Source organism: Pelodiscus sinensis, unplaced genomic scaffold (genome assembly GCF_049634645.1).
Source record: "Pelodiscus sinensis isolate JC-2024 unplaced genomic scaffold, ASM4963464v1 ctg45, whole genome shotgun sequence".
NCBI classification, from domain to species: domain Eukaryota; kingdom Metazoa; phylum Chordata; order Testudines; family Trionychidae; genus Pelodiscus; species Pelodiscus sinensis.
In genome coordinates this window covers 252,872-265,694 of record NW_027465963.1, presented here as the reverse complement: position 1 = coordinate 265,694, position 12,823 = coordinate 252,872, and the positions used below count along the sequence as shown (strand labels likewise).

Here is a 12,823-nt window from a genome sequence, read left to right as displayed (position 1 = left end):
AGGGGGGCTGCTAATGATGAAAAGTTAGCTATGAACCGCCTATAGTACCCCGCCAGGCCGAGGAATTGTCTTATCCTTCTTTTCGTGGTGGGGGTGGGGTATTCACGTACGGCCCGCACCTTATCTACCAAGGGCCTAAGTTTCCCCCTCCCCACCGTGTACCCCAAGTATGAGACCTCTGTTTTTCCGAACTGGCATTTTTTGGGATTGGCCATTAGGCCTGCCTGTCTTAGGGCTTCCAGTATTGCTGCCAGGTGCTTCAGGTGTTCTTCCCAGGAGTTGCTGAATATTATGATATCATCAATATATGCAGCTGCATAGTTCTGATGGTCTCTCAAGATGCGATTCATAAGTCTCTGAAATGTCGCGGCTGCCCCGTGTAATCCGAACGGCATATTCCTAAACTGGTACAACCCAAAGGGAGTGGCGAACGCCGTCTTTGCTTGTGCCTCTGCTGACAACGGGATCTGCCAATAGCCTTTCGTCAGGTCTAGGGTTGACAGATAGGCGGCTCCTCCGAGGTGGTCCAACAATTCGTCTATCCGAGGCATGGGGTATGCGTCGAAGCGTGAGATGGCGTTCACCTTCCTAAAGTCTATGCAAAATCTAGTGGACCCATCGGGTTTGGGTACCAGGACAATAGGGCTCCGCCACTCACTGTGGGACTCTTGTATCACTCCCCACCCCAGCATAGCTTGGAGCTCTTCTTTTACAGTGCCCCACAGCTTCCGGGGAAGCAGGCGCATATTATCCCGTACTACTTTACCGGGCTCCGTCCTAATCTCATGTTGCACCAGGGTGGTCTGCCCAGGGCGGCTCGTCAGCACCTCCCTGAACCCTTCCAGAAGGCCCTGTAACTGGTCCCGCTGTGGGCGGGAGAGGTCCTCTCCGACCTTTATCCCGTCGATCCTGACCTCTGGCTCTCCCCACGGGCTGAACTCAATGTTGGTTGGCCGGGGGTCTACTAAGAGAGCCTCCCGGGGGTTCCATTTCTTTAGTAAATTAACATGATAAATTTGTGTTTCTCCCCTGTTCCTATTTACTCGTACCTCATAGTCTACGGGCCCCACCTTCCTCACTACCCGGAAGGGGCCTTGCCAGTGGGCTAGCAGTTTCGAGTCCCCGCTGGGCAGTAGCAGGAGGACCTGGTCACCTGGCTCGAATTCCCGCACCTGGGCCTTCCTATCATAATTCTCCTTCTGCCGGTCCTGTGACCTCTTCAGGTTCCCTTGGGCCCATCCCGCCAACTCATGCAGGGTTTTCTTCAGTTTACTCACGTACTGGGCCGTCCCGAGCGCGGTGGAGGTGGTGGCCTTCCAGCCTTCTCTTACCAGGTCTAGGATGCCTCGGGATCGCCGTCCGTACAGTAGCTCAAACGGGGAGTATCCTAAGGACGACTGGGGGACTTCTCGCACCGCAAACATCAAGGCCGGGAGTAGCTTGTCCCACTCACGAGGGTCGTCCTGTGCAAATTTCCGCAGCATCCCCTTTAGGGTACGATTAAAACATTCCACTAGTCCGTCGGTTTGCGGGTGGTACACGGATGTTCGAATCTTTCTGATCTGCAACGCCTTACACAAGTCCACCATTACTTTGGACGTTAAATTCGTCCCTTGGTCTGTTAATAACTCTTTGGGCAACCCGACCCATGAAAACAATTTTACCAGCGCCTCCGCTATTACCGGGGCCGTGGCCTTCTTCAGGGGGATGGCCTCGGGCCAGCGCGTAGCATAGTCCACAATAACCAGGATGTAGCAATGTCCCCGCGCGGACTTATCCAGGAGCCCCACCAGGTCCAGCGCGACCCGTTCGAAGGGGGTCCCTACCACGGGGAGGGGGACTAATGGGGCCGGGGGTGCCCGACTGGTGGAGGTCTTCTGGCACTGCGGACAAGAGGTGCAGAAGTTCTTAATCTCCTGGTACACCCCTGGCCAGTAAAACCGCTGTAACACCTTCTGCTGAGTCTTTTCCGTCCCTAAATGCCCTGACCACGGATGTTCATGGGTCAGTTCCAGGACCTTCCAGCGGTAAGGTCGCGGGACTAGGAGCTGCCACCGTTCCTCCCCGGGAAGGTCTCCCTCTGCTACCCGGTACAGACGGTCCCCCTTCACCTCAAACCGGGGTCCTCCGGGTTGACTTGGCGGTCCTCCGGGTCGGGGTGCCTCCGTCGTCCGAATCTGGGCCCAGGCGGTTTGCAGGGTGGGGTCTTCCCGCTGCTGTGTAAGGAAGTCTCCCTCCTCCACCTCTAGGCGTGCCGTCACCGGGGTCCCTTCAGCTCTCTGTGGGGGCCCTGGTCCTTCCTGTTCCTCATCCTCCTGGGCTACCAGCGTCCCCTGTTCGGCATCCCCTTCCCTCCCGGTGGGTTTTGCCTCGCCCCATTGGCTTAAAAGTCTCCTTAGCCCCGGCCAATCCCGCCCCACCAGGAGTGGGTATGCCAACTTGGGGCCTACCGCCACTACGCATTCCTCTTCTAATTCTCCATCCCTGATCCGCACCCGCGTTGTGGGGTAGTGATGGACATCTCCATGAACGCACCGGAGGGCGATGGTGGGACCTTTTGCTTGCCTCGGGTATATTACGTCTCTCCTAACAATGGTCTGCCCACACCCTGAGTCTAATATTGCCTCCACGGGGTGCCCATCGACCCATAGTTTTCTTGTTACCTGCGCGGTACTCGCTGCTCCCCGTCTCTGGCCGAAGGTGCAATCCATCATCGTGCAATCCCGTTTGTAGTGGCCCTCCTGTCCACATTGGTAGCAAACCACCTTGGACGCCCCTTCCGGTGGGGAAATCCCCGGTCCGGTCTCGGTCGCTCGATCTACCCTAGCTTCGGTTGGGGGCCGGCTCCACCGTGGTGCCAGCCTCCTTTCCGGGAGGGGTCCTAAGGGTCCTCTTCGTCCCTCACCGCTACGTAGGGGTCCGGCGAGTTTCGGCGTGGTCGGCTCGCCCTTCCTGGCCTCCCGTTGCTGGCCACCGGCGGGCTTCCCTTCTACCCCCTCCGCGGCTAGAAAGTGTTCCATCAAGGTCACGGCTTCGTCCAAGGTCTCTGGTAGGTGACGGCGTACCCACAGCTGCCCTTCCGTGGGGAGAATCCGAATATACTGCTCCAGGATAACCATATCGGCTACCTGGGTCCCCGTCTTATTCTCGGGCTCGAGCCATCGCGTGCCTGCCTCCTTCACCCGCTGCGCCACCGCTCGCGGTCGTTCTTGTGGGTCGTACCTGGCCTCTCGGAACCTCCGCCGGTGTGTCTCCGGGGTAACCCCTAGCTGGTCGAGGACCGCTTCTTTCACCTTATAATAGCACAACGCGTCCCGCGTCGACATCCCTCGGTAGGCCAGCTGGGCGGGTCCTGAGAGATATGGTGCGAGTAGGGTCGCCCAATGTTCCTGGGGCCATCTGGCCGCGGTGGCCACCCGCTCAAACGTGACCAAGAAGGCCTCCGGGTCATCGTCCGGTCCTCATTTAGTCAGCCGTATGGGCAGCCGGGACCCACTCTCCTCGTCGGCTCCCGGTCACGACCCCGATGGCTGCGCCCCGCGATTCCCTCGCCGCCTGCTCCTGCCGCTCTTGAAACTGGTTCAAGAGCTGCTGCAAGGCCTGCATCTGCTGCTGTTGCTGCACCTTCTGCGTCTCCGTCCACCACTCTATAATCTGGTTGGGTTCCATCTCTTCTGTAAATCAAATCTGCATTAACGCTTCCTACCTTCCCCCCCCAGACCCCTGTTTCGGGGTCTGCTGCCCACGTTCTCCACCACGTGTAAGGTGCCCCGCCGCCGGAAGAAGGGGGGAGAGGGGAAACCCCCCCCCCCCTTTTAACCGTCCTATTGCCGGGCGCGCCCCTCCTGTCGCTCAAGGGTTTTTGCAATCCTTGCTAGTCCCAACGTGCTACGCCACGCACGGGTTACACCGCCGCCTATGCAGTGGCCACGCACTGGGGGAAGGGGGAGAGAAAGGGGGTCCGGGCCCGCCCTCGCTCCGGACCCCAACCCAGGGCCCTGGAGACAGGACGCTGGTCCTCACTCACAACGGGGGGGGTCTGCGAACCCTAAACTCCCCCGCTCATGGGTTCCGCGGCCCCGCCCTGGGCTGCTTCTTTCTCCCCCCGGTCCGTCCCCTCCTTATCCTCGGCCCCCTGGGTTTAGCCGCACCCAGGGCCGCCAGTACCCGGTCTCCCCCGGCTCCTCCCGGGCTGCTCCGTCTCTCCGCTCGCCTCCCCTTCCCGTGCGGGCGGCGGCTACTTTTAAATCCCCCGCCCGACGCAGGCCGATGACGTCTCGCCCTGCGTCATCCGCAGGCGCCGCGTCCCTCCGGCGCGCTGGTGATGTCACGCTCGGTGTGGGGCCGGGCGGGCGCCGATTCTCCCTGGCGCTCGGGCCTCCCGGCCCTAACAACGTCCCTCCGGGTTCGGGGCGGCCCCGGGCCGCAGCCGTCTCCGGGAGTGGCGGGGCTGCCCCGCCACAGCAACATACAGACTTATTAGTCTCTTCCACGTTCAAGTCACCATTTCTCAGTCCTGACCATTCTCCTGCTATGTTAACATCACAAATTACATCAAGAAAGATTTTCATCCGAATCTGAAGAGGACCTTTATGTGGGGTTCTCTCCAGAAAACTCCCCCCACACAGATCGGTCTATTTACGCTTCCAGGTCATGCTCTAATTATGGGAACATGCCTCCATGGTATGGCAATCTCTGGGTACCTCCACCTATGCCATACCCACAGTGGCAATATTTGATCAACCTCGCCAAAAACACCACCATGGCTGGAAACGACATCTAGTGCAATATTTCCCTTCACCACACTCCCCACCTACGAAGCAAGCACAGCAAGAGGAACCACCCAACCAAGTTACGGACATACTCTTGGAGTCAAACGAACCCGCTCCAGCACAGGAAGCAGCTGTGCGCCTCCACCTTCAACTACCTCAGACGACCTTGCACATTTTCAAGACCTTTTTTTAAACGTGTGGCTGCTGAATTAAATATCCCCCTCCAGGAGGTCATCGAAAGCCAACATGAATTAACGGACATATTGCACTCAATAACACCCTCTAAAATAGCACTACCAATTGATCCAGCAATAACGGAACCTGCAAAGATGGTGTGGCAAACCCGAGCATCATCCACTCCTACCTCCAAAAGAGCAGACAAGAAGTACTACGTTTTGCCCAAGGGCTCTGAGTTTCTTTTCACCCATCCAGTACCTAGCTCTCTCGTAGTGGAAGCTGCGCAACAGAAAACTAAGCAGTGACGGAGAATTTTAATCCGAGGGTTCGGATGGGGGTCCAAGCCCGTCTCAATTAATTCCAGACACCCTTCTTAAGCAACCAGCTTTATTCAGGAATGCATTCCAGGGCAAAAACCTCCAGGATACTCTCAGGAAAAAGTTTTGCAACTTCTCAAACAAAAGGCAATGTCTTTTGTACTATCTTACATGGTAATCACCCCTTTCCCATTGACCACTTACAGTTGCATGCATACACAGGTCATGCCCCTTTGCACCAAATTCCCTCCAATCATTACCTGCCCCCTCACAGTCCCTTTTCAGGCCTTACAACAGGTTCAAACCAGTTTCACCTATCCCCTCCTGGTTGTATACCTGTGTCCAAGCACCTACCTCTTTACAAAGACCAGACTTAACATCCAGGTCACACAGAGGTCATACTGACAACAAATTAAGTTTATCCTTCAGCAGCAACAATTCCGGTCCACCCCATCGGACCGTGATAGCAAAAGACTTGATTCATTCGGACATAAAGTTTACACGTCCTCCACGTTGCAATTTTGTATTTCCAATTATGCTGCTTTATTATGTACATATGACTACAGAAATTACACCAAACTCAATGAATTTATTGCGGACATTCCTGAGGAAAAAGACACCAGTTCAAAGCACTGATATCAGAGGGTCACATGATTGCCAGAACAGCCTTGCAGGCTGTGTTAGATGCTCCTGATACGGCTGCACGATGTATAGCAACAGCAGTAGTCATGAGAAGGGCTTCGTGGTTTAACTCCACTCCCTTTTCTAGAGAAATCCAGTAGACCGTGGAAGATCTTCCATTTGACGGCCAGAAGCTGTTTGCAGCAAATACCAATGAAATTCTGCATTCGATGAAGGATTCCAGAGCAACGCTTCACTCTCTAGGGATCCACAACCTGGCACCTAGAAGGAGACAATACAGGTATCTGCCCTAGTCTAGACCTCGATACCCTCCTTATACTCAATATTATAACAGACAAGACCAACATCAACAGAACAGAGGCAGAAACCAACGACGACGCCCACCCTCTACCAACTTGCAACACTCGCAGCAATCCAATGAGCAAATTTGGACATCAGGTCGAGGGTCGTGAGAGCCTCTCGTCTATTCCAACACCACCTTTGCAAGCTAAACTTTTTCACCACCGGCTGCTACCATTCTTTAACAACTGGCAGCATATAACCTCTGACAGATGGGTTCTCCAGATAATTGACAAAGGCTATCTTATCCCCTTCATACCCCCTTTTCCATCCCCATCCTAGTCCCTCTTCAGGAACCACTCTCACGAGAATCTGCTTCAACAAGAGGTAGAACACCTCTGGCATATAGGGGCGATTGAACCAGTCCCTGCACAATTTAAGGGGAAGGGCTTATACTCACATTACTTCCTGACAGAAAAACAGTCGGGAGCCTGGAGACCCATCTTAGACCTGCAAGCACTCAACAAATTCGTTCAGAAAAAGAAATTTAAGATGGTAACACTTGCCACTATTATACCGGCGTTGGAACAGGATGATTGGTTCTCGTCCCTCAACTTGCAAGATGCATATTTTCAAATCTCTATTCATCCAGCTCATAGATGTTTTCTCCGGTTTGTCATAGGTTCACCACACTACCAATACAAAGTACTTCCCTTTGGACTCTCTACGGCCCCGAGGGTCTTCTCAAAGGTTCTGGCGGTCGTCACAGCATACCTGAGGAAGCAAAACGTCATCATATTCCCTTACCTGGAATATGACTGACTCCTCAAAGCACGCTCATACAACGACTCCTGCTGCTCGCTGTCAATCACGAGAAGCTTATTCCAACATCTCGGCCTACAAATAAACAAAGCCAAATCAACGCTTTCTCCCATACAAAAGATCCAATGTATAGGAGCATGCCTCGATTCAACAAGGACACCGCATCCCTCCTGCCGGACCATTTCCAAAAATTGTGGCCTTGGTAAACACCCCAAAATCCAGTCCCTGAACAAAAACACACAATTGCCTTCACCTACTGGGACACATGGCGGCGTGCAATTTTGTTGTCAGCAACGCTCGCCTCCACATGAGATGTTTACAGGGATGGCTGGGACAGGTCTACAAGCCCACTGTCCACCCCCTATCCAAAACCTAATGCGCCCAATACTGGTAAAGAAATCCCTGCAATGGTGGACAAGTCCACACAGCCTTTGTTCCGGAGTCCCCTTCCATCCATCAGAACCGTCCGTCTCCATGACGACAGATGCGTCTCTTACAGGATGGGGTGCTCACCTATGACATCACACGGCCCAGGGGTTGTGGTCCAGCAGGGACAAGAACCTACACATAAACGTACTAGAACTCCGTGCAGTCAGATACGCTTGCGTGGAATTCCTCCTGTTCATCGTCAACAATCATGTCAGACTGTACACAGACAATGTCGCGGCAATGTTTTACATAAGCTGTCAGGGCGGGGCCCGATCTTGAGCGCTTTGCACAGAAGCCATAACACTTTGGAACTGGTTCCTCAAATACGGCATAAATATTACCGCGGTGCACCTTCCGGGCACCCTGAACACGACGGCAGATGCACTCAGCAGAGCCCGACCGACCTCGAGTGGAAATAAACCCACACATATTTTTACGTATTTTCAGGCCGTGGGATCACCCCACCATAGATCTATTTGCCACACAATTCAACAAAAAATGTCACCTATTCTGCTCCAGGGCAGGCATCGGCAAAGGGTCCATGGGAGACGCCTTTCTCATCAGTTGGCCATCCCACCTCCTGTACGCGTTTCCCTCCATACCCCTGTTGAACAGGGTAGTTGTGGCAAGTTTGGGCTAACCCCCCTGGGTCCTGCGCTTCCTGGCAGGTCTTTGCGCGCGCCTCAGAGGCTCGCAGTGTCCCTATTCACTGCCGAGAAGGCAAGGGTACCCTGTTACCAGAGCCCTTTTCATCATCGGCCAGTCCAGGGTTTTGGAGGTCAGTCCCTCCATTAGTCCACAGGGTCTCCCCCGTTCCTTACTGGCAGCCCACCAGCCGGGAGGAGGATTGGGGGGAACCCAGTCCCACCCACTTGCTCCGGGTTCCGGCCCAGGGCCCTATGCGGGGGGTAGCCCCGAGTGAGCTGTGAGGCTTGGCCCTTGCCTCACTGAACAGCGGCCCCTCCCTGGGCCACTTCCCCAACCCTTCCTGGGTACCTCCTCCCCGACGCCTTGGAACAGGCCTTGTTGCTGGCTGCCTTGAAGTCTGTCTCCTGTGCTGTGCTGTGCTGTGCTGTGCACTCCTTTCCTCTGATCCGTCCCTTTTCTCCTTCCCCCTCCCTTGCCTGAGGGAAGGTTTTTATTGTGTGCTCCCAGCCTTAACTGGCGGCAGGTGATCTAATCAGTCTACCCTCCAGGCTGGCTCCAGATGGGCTTCAGGTGTCCTAATTGCCTGGGCTGCAGACTCTGGCGGCCTACTCCGGGAACATAAACCCACACACCCAACCCCCCGTGTAAGTGCCTTTCACCCTGCTTCTGCAGCCCCCTGTTCTCGGGCTGCCACAGTAGTCCACAAGGCAAGGAGAGACAAAGCACACCTAATTTTCAAAGCTCCATCATGGCCACGTCAACCATGGTTTCCCTTTCTAATGAGGATGTCCCATGTACCACCGATCCATCTACCACACAGCCAGGATCTCCTTCTTCCCCCAGGACCCCTCGCTGCCCAACCGAACCGCGACTCGTTACACCTGAAGGTGTGGCTCCTAGATAGTTCTGAGCTAGAACTGACTTGTTCACAACAAGTACAAACAGTTCTTCTACACAGTAGGTTGCAGAGCACCCGTTAAGACTTACCTTCAAAAATGGAAGAGATTCTCTGCGTGGTGCGTACACCGCCAGGTAGCACCGTCAACATCCTCCTTACCTGTCATCCTTGATTATCTTCTGCTCCTTAAACAAGCGGGCCTTGCAATAAGCGCCATTAAAGTCCATCCTGCTGCTATTGCTACCTTCCACCTTCAGATAAACGACTCGTCGATATTTGCACATCCATTTACTAAGAGGTTTTTAAAGGGCCTTCAAGCACTTTATCCTGATATCACCCCCCCCCCAACACAACCGTGGGACCTCCATCTCGTACTGAACGCTTTAACTCGGCCACCTTTTGAACCAATGGCCACCACCTCTTGTCACGTTGCTGAATTGGAGGGAAGCAGCCAGATCGCTGCTGCACCCCTAGGTGGGGGTGTTGGCCCCAGAAATTGGTATGGGGGGAGCCATGTGGGGTGTTGAATGGGAGATTATTGTTTGTTAATCGTATGTACACTATTTATGTGAGTGTATAATGTCTGTGTGTGTAGGTAGGAATCTGTAATCTGTGTGGAAGCTGAATATTTCTGTGAATGTGGTTAAGCATGGCTATGGACAGGCTGAGTAGCAAAGCCCTGTGGAACAATGGCTCTCAATAGGCTATGGACACACCCAAAGAATGGGATTTGTCATCTGAGGGCAGCCAGCAGGAAACAGAGAGATTGGCCTCTGACCAGGTGACTGGCTGCATACAAGAAGAGGCCAGGAAGGAGTATAAAGAGGCCATGTGGTCGATGCCATTTTGTTCTCAGCTCAGCACTTCATCCCAGAGGCAGCACTGCAGGGATTGAAGAGCCCGGAAGACCTGTGAACCCATCCTGATCGTAGGATGTGCAATAAGGACTTTTAAACCAGCAGCTGCAACATCTCTGCTAGAGCCTGCATCGAGGACTGGGAGATTCGGTGCATGTAACGTACTGTACTTTAATAACCTTACTCTCATGCTTTTCTTTCTTGTAATAATAAACCTTTAGATATAGATTCTAAAGGATTGGCCCAGCGTGATTTGTGGGTAAGGTCCAGAGGGTAAATTGACCAGGGATCTGTGGCTGGTTTCTTGGAACCGGACAGAACTTGTTCGGGGTAGGTGGGATTGGGTGCTAGGACCCCCCACCCGTGTATGAGGCCCGGGGCCATCTGGGGCACGGATATTGCTGGGGTGTCGGAGGGGTTTTGCTCGGGAGGCTTCAGGCAGGCAGCTGAAGCGCTCTGTGAGACTGGTTTTTGGCCTGTGCGGAGAGGTCGCCAGTCGGGGGCTGTAAGGAACCCCGGATTTGAGCAATTCGCCCTGAGCGGACGCCCTAAGCTGTGCCCAGACACGGCCCAGTCTGTCACAGTGGCGTAGTCGGCAGGATCCACAGATCTTGGTCAATTGAGCTTTGGGATCAGGACCCCACGCTGTCTAAATTTGATTTTTGGTGTTGAGAGTTTGGTTGATTAAAGAGCCGCTGCGATGATCCCGGAATTATATGAGAGTCTGAGCAAAAGTGCTCTGAAGGATTTGTGCTTGGGGAGAGGCATTGCCTTTAGGAAAAGGGCCTCTAAACTAGATCTGGTAGTGTTGTTACTAACCAGAGATGTGGATGAAAGGGATCAGAAGCAAGCCAAGGAAGCTGCTGAAAGAAGGCAGAAGGCAGATGAAGGAATTGCTAAGAAACAGAAGGAGCTGGATCGGGAACTTGAGATGAGAAAAGCAGAACTTGAGGAGAAAAAGGCAGAATATGCTGAGAGACAGCGGAGGGAAGAGGTAGAGCATGTGAAGAAGATGGCCCTAGCCAAGGAGGAAAATGCTAGACTTGACCTCCAGCTTAAGAGACTAAAAGAACAAGAGAGACTGTATCCTCCTGAAGGTTCAATGTGTAACTCTGTGGGTATGCAGTGTGCTTATGATATGGCAGACGTATTTTGCCCAGCTGATGTGATGACCCAACCCCAAAGCATGTGTGAATGCAAACCTTTTGTGTTGCCTGTAGCTAACAGGGAGGTTTGGGAAGGGGGTGCATGTGGGTATGAAAAGTTTCCTGGAGCTGGTCAGTCTCCCTGTAACCAAGGGGAAAGTGTCTCTACATGTGAGCCTGTGGGTGAGGGCCCGTCTGATGCCTCAGAGGTGAGGCTGGAATCAGAACCGGAGCAGGAAGAGCCCAGAAGTCAGGGAAATGTTTCTCTGGGGCAGCCTGGAGTGGCTGGCCAGAGTGAAGTTTTAGTTGAGGAGTTGGTGGCTGGTGAGGTTTGTGGAATTGAACCTGCACAAGCTGAAATTGAGTTGTGTGAAGCACAGTGTGTGCACGCTGGCAATTTGGCTGGTGGAAGTAGCAGTGGGGCAGTAAAGGAAGCTGTCCCAGTGGCTAGCTGTATGACTGAGATTAGCCAGGGGTGTTGGGACAAGGGAGAAGCTGTCTCTGGTTGTCTGGCTGTGTGTGGGGAAGAGTTTCTTCCTGTGTCTGAGGAAGGTGCCCCACAGCCTGTGAAGGCTGAGAGCAGTGTGGTTGTCCCAGAGTTGGGTCTGGATATGGCTAAGGCCCAGGAAGGGGGTGGCCCAAGGTTTGTGTCTGCTGGGGAGAGGGATGAGGTGACTCAGGTAGAGACAGTCAGTGTTTTACCAGAACCCCAGAGACCAGACAGTGGTGACCCTGATATTGTGCCTGATGCTGCTGTGTTGCTGGCAGAGGGGGGAGCTGCTCGGTGGGAGCAGGGAGACCCCTTAGCCCGGGCACAAGGAGAGAATGAGGGTGTGTTAACTCTGGTGCCTAATGATGGTGTGGACGTTTACAGCCATCTAGAGAGCTGCACAGGGAGTGAAGATGCCTCTGACCCTGTCTCTTGTGAGTCTGTCTATGTGCCTGAGAGGGGATTATCTGTGAATCCACCTGAGGGGCCAGAGATAACTCAGGGAGTTAGGGAATTGCAGGAGGAATTGGTTGTGGCTCAGCAGGGCAAGGCTGCTGCAGAGCCAGGGAAGGGTGAGCTGCTGCCTAAGGAAGCTCATAGGGAGGAGAGTCCTGGCAGTGCTTGTAGCAAGCAGTTTGCAGTAACTGAGAGAGGTGACAGGGCCTTGCTGGGAGAAGGCATTCAGGAGAAAGCTCTGCCTGTAAAAGGCAGCAGCTTGGTGTGTGAGGCACTTGTTGCAGTGCCTGGCAGACAGAACTTGTCTGTTAACAGTGACTCCACTGACTTGGGTTTAGGGAAACCCAGTGTGGAGGGTGGTGGTGAAGTCTCAGAGGGGCTGAGGGTTGTTCCAGATGAGGCAGGAACATCCAGAGAACTGGAGCAGGCTGCTAACCCAGTGACTGTGGGTGACCAGCTTGCTGGGAAGTCAGTGTGTGTGGGACAGGATTGTTCCCAGGTGAAGGAGGAGAGTGGGAACTTAGTGTCTCAGATTCAGGAGAAGGGCTGGGTAGCTAAGTATGCAGAGCAGAACAGCTGTGTGGTCACTCTCCCTAGGATGCAGGAGATGGCAGTTATGCTCCCATCTCTGGACACTGTGGACACTCATACTCAATCAGGGAGGTTGATATCTGGTTCCATGTGGAAACAGAGGTTAGAGAGGGACAGAGGAGAGACTTGGGAGTCTACAGCTCACTGCTGTTACCCCACTGAGTGGGGGAAGGGGGAGAATTCCAGGGCCATTGTGAGCCAGGGAGTCACGCCCAGCCAGCCCTTTGTCTTGGTCTGGCCAGAGGTTTCAGGCCTGGAGCCCAGAGGACAAGGGGGAGGGGCAGGACTTGCTTTGGTCAA

The 12,823-nt window shown here is 54.1% G+C and overlaps 1 long non-coding RNA gene across 1 annotated transcript; it reads right to left on the bottom strand.

The window, feature by feature from the left end:
* Positions 1–6,034: 6,034 nt before the first annotated feature.
* On the bottom strand, positions 6,035–8,861 carry LOC142825448 (uncharacterized). The gene is made up of 3 exons (XR_012899841.1): positions 8,435–8,861; positions 6,754–6,961; positions 6,035–6,169 (listed from the first exon to the last, which is right to left on the bottom strand). It is a non-coding gene; the product is annotated as an uncharacterized LOC142825448 (long non-coding RNA).
* Between the last annotated feature and the right edge of the window lie 3,962 nt (positions 8,862–12,823).